We start from the raw sequence: 6,707 nt of genomic DNA on the forward strand, positions 1-6,707 counted from the left end.
TTTTTTTTAAGTAAAATAATAGCAAAATAATCTCTGTGCATTGCTCACATGACAAGCCAATGCAGTAGTTTCCCCAGGAATTGAAATTAGGGGGAGTGTTCGAATTTACAGGGGGGGAGTCAGGGCCAATGAGATATATAAAAGAGATATGAATAAAGTAAATATTTTGTTAGGATAATGCAAATTTAACACGAGGATAATGCAAATTACACCAAAACACATAACATGTCTAGATTTCTAAATATATATATATATTTTAAAATGTATTTAATTTAAATTGACTTTTGAAAAGTAAGCTATCATGGGATGAGAGGGAAGTCCTCTCATGGATCAGTAACTGGTTAAAATATGGGAAAAAAAGGGTAGGAATAAATTATCAGTTTTCAGAAAGTAGAGAGATAAATAGTAGTATCCCAGAGGGGCCAGTACTGGGACCATTACTATTCAACATACTCATAAATGATCTGGAAAAATGGGTAAACAGTGAAGTGGCAAAATTTTCAGATGATACAGAACTATTCAAGATAGTTAAGTCCCAGGCAGACTGCGAAGAGTTACAAAGGGCTCTCACAAAACTGGGTGACCGGGCAACAAAATGGCAGATGAAATTCAATGTTGATAAATGCAAAGTAGTGCACATTGGAAAACAATCTCAGTTATACATACAAAATGAAGGAGTCTGAATTAGCTGTTAACACTCAAGAGAGAGATCTTGGAGTGATTGTGGATAGTTCTCTGAAAACATCTGCTCAATGTGCAGCGGCAGTCAAAAAAGCAAACAGAATGTTGGGAATCATTAAGAAAGAGAGAGATAATAAGACAGAAAATATCATATTGCCTCTATATAAATCCATGGTATGTGTACACCTTGAATACTATGTGCAGATCTGGTCACCCCATCCCAAAAGAGAGATATTGGAAATGGTAAAGGTACAGAGATGGGCAACTAAAATGATTAGGAGTATGAAACAGGAGAATAAATAAAAATGGAAATTTTCATCTTAGAAAAGAGACGACTAAGGGGGAATATGATAGATGTCTATAAAATCTTGACTGATATGAAGAAAGTGAATAAGGAAATGTTATTAATCCTTCACATAACACAAGAACTAGCAGGTTTCAGAGTAGCAGCCGTGTTAGTCTGTACCCGCAAAAAGAACAGGAGTACTTGTGGCACCTTAGAGACTAACAAATTTATTTTAGCATAAGCTTTCGTGGGCTACAGCCCACTTCATCAGATGCATAGAATGGAACATATAGTAAGGAGAGATATATACGTACAGAGAACATGAAAAGGTGGGAGTTGCCCAATCAACTCTAAGAGGCTAATTAATTAAGATGAGCTATTATCAGCAGGAGAAAAAAACTTTTGTAGTGATAATCTAGATGACCCGTTTAAGACAGTTTGGACAAGAAAGTGTGACGATACTTAACATGAGGAAATAGATTCAATGTGTGTAATGGCTCAGCCATTCCCAGTCTCTATTTAAGCCTAAATTGATTGTATCTAGTTTGCATATTAATTCAACTTCAGCAGTTTCTCGTTGGAGTCTGTTTTTGAAGCTTTTCTGTTGCAAAATTGCCACCTTTAAATCTGTTACTGAATGGCCAGAGAGGTTGAAGTGTTCTACTGGTTTTTGAATGTTATGATTCCTGATGTCAAATTTGTGTCCATTTATTCTTTTGTGTAGAGACTGTCCGGTTTGGCCAATGTACATGGCAGAGGGGCATTGCTGACACATGATGGCATATATCACATTGGTAGATGTGCAAGTGAATGAGCCCCTGATGGCGTGGCTGATGTGATTAGGTCCTATTATGGTGTCACTTGAATAGATATGTGGACGGAGTTGGCATTGGGCTTTCTTGCAAAGATAGGTTCCTGAGCTAGTGTTTTTGTTCTGTGGTATATGATTGCTGGTGAGTATTTGCTTCAGGTTGGGGGTGCTGTCTGTAAGCGAGGACAGGTCTGTCTCCCAAGATCTGGTAGAGTGAGGGATCATCAACCTATCCTGAAAGTAGATCTTTCTAGGAAGCAGTTCTGCAGAAAAGGACCTAGGGGTTACAGTGGATGAGAAGCTGGATATGAGTCAACAGTGTGCCCTTGTTGCCAAGAAGGCTAACAGCATTTTGGGCTGTATAAGTAGGGGCATTGCCAGCAGATCGAGGGATGTGATAATTCCCTTCTAATCGACATTGGTGAGGCCTCATGTGGAGTACTGTGTCCAGTTTTGGGCCCCACACTACAAGAAGGATGTGGAAAAATTGGAAAGAGTCCAGCAGAGGGCAACAAAAATGATTAGGGGGCTGGAGTACATGACTTATGAGGAGAGGCTGAGGGAACTGGGATTGTTTAGTCTGCAGAAGAGAAGAATGAGGGGGGATTTGATAGCTGCTTTCAACTGCCTGAAAGTGGGTTCCAAAGAGGATGGATCTAGACTGTTCTCAGTGTTATCCGATGACAGAACAAGGAGTAATGGTCTCAAGTTGCAGTGGGGGAGGTTTAAGTTGGATATTAGGAAAAACTTGTTCACTCAGAGAGTGGTGAAGCACTGGAATGGGTTTCCTAGGGAGATGGTGGAATCTCCTTCCTTAGAGGTTTTTAAGGTCAGGCTTGACAAAGCCCTGGCTGGGATGATTTAGTTGGGAATTGGTCCTGCTTTGAGCAGGGGGTTGGACTAGATGACCTCCTGAGGTCGCTTCCAGCCCTGATATTCTATGATTCTATGATCTTTGATGATGCGCTGGAGAGGTTTTAGTTAGGGGCTGAAGGTAACGGCTAGTTGGGCTTCTGTTATTTTCTTTGTTCGGCCTGTCTTGTAGTAGGTGACTTCTGGGTACTCTTCTGGCTCCGTCAATCTGTTTTTTCACTTCAGCAGGTGGGTATTGTAGTTTTAAGAATGCTTGATAGAGATTTTGTAGGTGTTTGTCTCTGTCTGAGGGATTGGAGCAAATGCAGTTGTATCTTAGAGCTTGGCTGAAGACATTGGATCGTGTGGTCTGTGCTGGATAGAAGCTGGAGGCATGTAGGTAAGTATAGCGGACAGTAGGTTTCTGGTATAGGGTGGTGTTTATGTAACCGTCACTTATCAGCACAGTAGTGTCAAGGAAATGGACCGCTTGTGTGGATTGGTCTAGGCTGAGGTCAATGGTGGGATGGAAATTGTTGAAATCATGGTGGAATTCCTCAAGGGCTTCTTTTCCATGGGTCCAGATGATGAAGATGTCATTAGTGTAGAGTAGGGGCATTAGGGGAATGAGAGCTGAGGAAGCGTTGTTCTAAGTCAGCCATAAAAATGTTGGCATACTATGGGCCATGTGGGTATCCATAGTAGTGCCACTGACTTGAAAGTATATATTGTCCCCAAATGTGAAATAGTTGTGGGTGAGGACAAAGTCGCAAAATTCAGACAGCAGGTTTGGCATGTAACTAGTTCACAAAACTGGGGGGGGGTTGGGGAAATTCAAGGGGGGTGTAGGGAAATCACAGCCAATGCAATTTGGTTAGTCCTTCCTTTATATTAGATTAGAAAACCTAGTGTCCGCAATGAGAGTGCGAAGTCTGGGACTGAGCTGGGGAGAGAGCATCGCCTCTGTGCAAGATGAGGAGACTCTATCCTGCCTGGGCATGGGGCAGGCACTGCTTCCCAGCGCTAAGTCTGCCTGACCCTATTGGGCCTAGAGAGCTCTTGGTACCTCTGTGTGTAATTCACCTAGCAGCCGGAAGAAGGCGCTGCCAGGCAGAGAGCCCCCACGGGTAGATTGAACGAGCTGAGAGCAGAGCCCAAAACTGAGCCGCCGCCACCGTCCCCTCCCTGGGACATTCGACTCCAGCAATCTGCTCCCCAGCCCCTCTTAACAATGCACTAAATCTCTGTGGCGGGTGACAGGGCTCTTCTGGTTTGTATGGGACTCTCCCAAAAGGTGGAGCTTACAGAGTATGTTCCAGATACAGAGAGTTTAATGAGCTGATTGCATTTCACACACACACTCTCTCTCTCTCTCTCTTCCCAGACCTGGGCATCTCTTTAGCCAAGGAAAAGGATCCATTGTTACAAAATACATATAGATCCACCTTCCCCCCGTGCAGTGGCAGTTATTGCTGGGGTGTTAGATTGTGTGTGAGAAGAGGCAATGGCTTTCTGACGGGCCCTCTCCTTAATTCCTCCCCCGTTCCTCCCACACACAGCAGCTCTAAGCCCTTTAATTAATTAATTTTTTTAAACTAAAGCAATTACAGAAAAGTGCAAATCTAACTCGTGACATTTAACACTTCGCTGTGGCAGGCAGGCTGCCTTTAAATGGAGGCCTTTCTGCGGAACAACAAGAGCCAAAAGGCCCTGTGTCATGGAGTAATGTAAGACACAATCTCGCCTGCAAATGCACAATGAATCGGGAAGGATTTATGTAATTAATTGACCAGTCTTAACCTGTTATCGTGATGTAAGGAATTTGGAACTCATTAATTTGGGCCTGACAGATTTCATATTAGAGCTGGCAAATATGGATTGAACCTCTTATTCTTGCAGCAGCTGGAATGTCCATGACAGTGAGGATTAGTGAAGAAGACCTATTGCTGGAGTCAAACTGCCTCTTTTGTAATCAGCAGCCCTGCTCTGCATTAAAGGGATAATGGGTGATAGGGGAGACAAAAAAAGTGTGTGTGTGTGTGTGTGTGTGTGTGTGTGTGTGTGTGTGTGTGTGTGTGTGTGTGTGTGTGTGTGTGTGTGTGTGTGTAGAAGATATTAGCGTGGCCCTTTTGCTCACTCTGCTAATATTTATATAGGTCCCAAGCATTTGCAGCTGAGTGGAAACCTTAATACCAATCATAATAAGGATGCAGCTACCCAGAGCTAAAGGGAGAGGACAAGGCCACAGGCTGAAGATGTTCTGGGGGAAGTTTAAGGTTGAAAATGTGAGGAGGTGGGAGTTTCTGCAAAATATTCTCTAGCTGTAGCGCAAAGCCTGAGAGTCAAAGGCTGCAGAAGCCAGGAGATTCTAGGTTTAGGCCAAAAGGGAGTTGGTGCAGTGCTCTAATTGTAAGTGAGCACACCAGGGCAACTCATAATGGAGGCTGGCCTTCTCTGGAGCACACTTACTGTCTCCTAGACAGTGGGCTACACACAATCTTGTGCAAAAATAATGAATCTGTTGAGGTGCCTGTACTTTAATATGTGCCTTAGTCCCTCTGTGCAGAATTTATGAGTCATCTCTTCAGCAGTGTGGAAAGGTGGTTTTATGGTTACGGGATTGGATCAAGAGATCTAGGTTAAATTTCTGGCTTGTCCACAGACTATTGGTGTGACCTTCGCAAAGCTTTTAATTCTTCTGTGCCTCACTTTTCAATTTTAAAATGGAGGATAATAATACTGTCTTTCCCATCCTTTGTCTGTTTTCCCTATTTAGGGACTGTCTCTGATTATATGTTCGTAGTGTCTAGCATAAAGAGACCCCAATCTCCATTGTGGTCTCTGGGCACTAATGTAATAATAAGGTATCCAGACTCCAGCTTGTATCTGGAAGGAAACAGTCTTAGACCTTTTATCTTTCCTTGGCAAGTCATAAATTATTGCGCAGAAAACTGATAAAGTTCTTAGAAGGAACACTAAATGCACCAAACCAGACCCCATCTACTTAAAAATCACATTTCTGTCTATACATTTTTTACCTACTATTGTTACTAATACAATTTACTGAAAGACGTTAGAGAAAAAACATTTCTCCCTTTTTTCTGGTTTCTCTACTTTGTGCATTTGACAGCAAGTTGTATCTAGTCACTTTCAGTGGTTCCCCTGCATAGTCAGTGCACTAGGTCTCTCTTTTATTTGTGTGGGTCTTCTGCACAATAGCAAAAGAAAGAGAACAGCATTAAAAATAGGCAAATATGGCTGTGAAACCACAACATTTGGCAGGGGGCAAATGAGGTACCAAAAATACGGTTAGATTTGTGCTCTTTAAGCTGATCTATCATTTATTATGCATTTGGATAGTGCCTAGCACAATGGTGGCCTTTAGACTGCCCATATAAATGTCAGATAATAATACTGATAATAGGTTTAATTCATTTTATTAAAAAAAGACCAGATTGCAAGTTGCTCATACCCCTTTAAAGTGTATCTTTTTATTGCTTCCTGGTACATTAATCTTAACATATGCCATGGAGATCTTATTTATCCACAGGTGAGACAACATTTATCTTTTACAGATTTACATGAATCTGTCCTAACAGTTGCTTCACCAATTCTGTACTTGCTTTTCTTAGTGATCAAGAACAGCAAACGGCTCAGTTTACACTGTAAGCATACATTTTACCAAATTTTTACTCTCGTTAAGTGTTGATCAAGCATAACTAATTTCCTTGTTAAATTAAATATTTTGGCATATGGTGAAGCTTAACATTATTTAAAAACAACAAAACAAAGCACGTTTAAGGTTTTGTTTATTTGTAGGACCTGTATTTTTAAGTATTTTTATCCTTTTTGATTCTTTCAGGTGAACAAATTCAAAGTATGAATCATTTACATTCTTTCCTTAATATTATCTGGTATTTTGGATGCTTGCAAAATGAAAGTTAGTGGTTATTATTAGTAAGGGTGAAGGTTTTTGCATGATATATGTTGGTTTAAAAAAAAAATCAAGTGTCATAGAAACCTTAAGATCAGATTTTTATTTTGTTCTGAGATGATTAACATACAATGCAAGGCAAA

Source organism: Gopherus evgoodei, chromosome 2 (genome assembly GCF_007399415.2).
Source record: "Gopherus evgoodei ecotype Sinaloan lineage chromosome 2, rGopEvg1_v1.p, whole genome shotgun sequence".
Lineage (NCBI taxonomy): Eukaryota > Metazoa > Chordata > Testudines > Testudinidae > Gopherus > Gopherus evgoodei.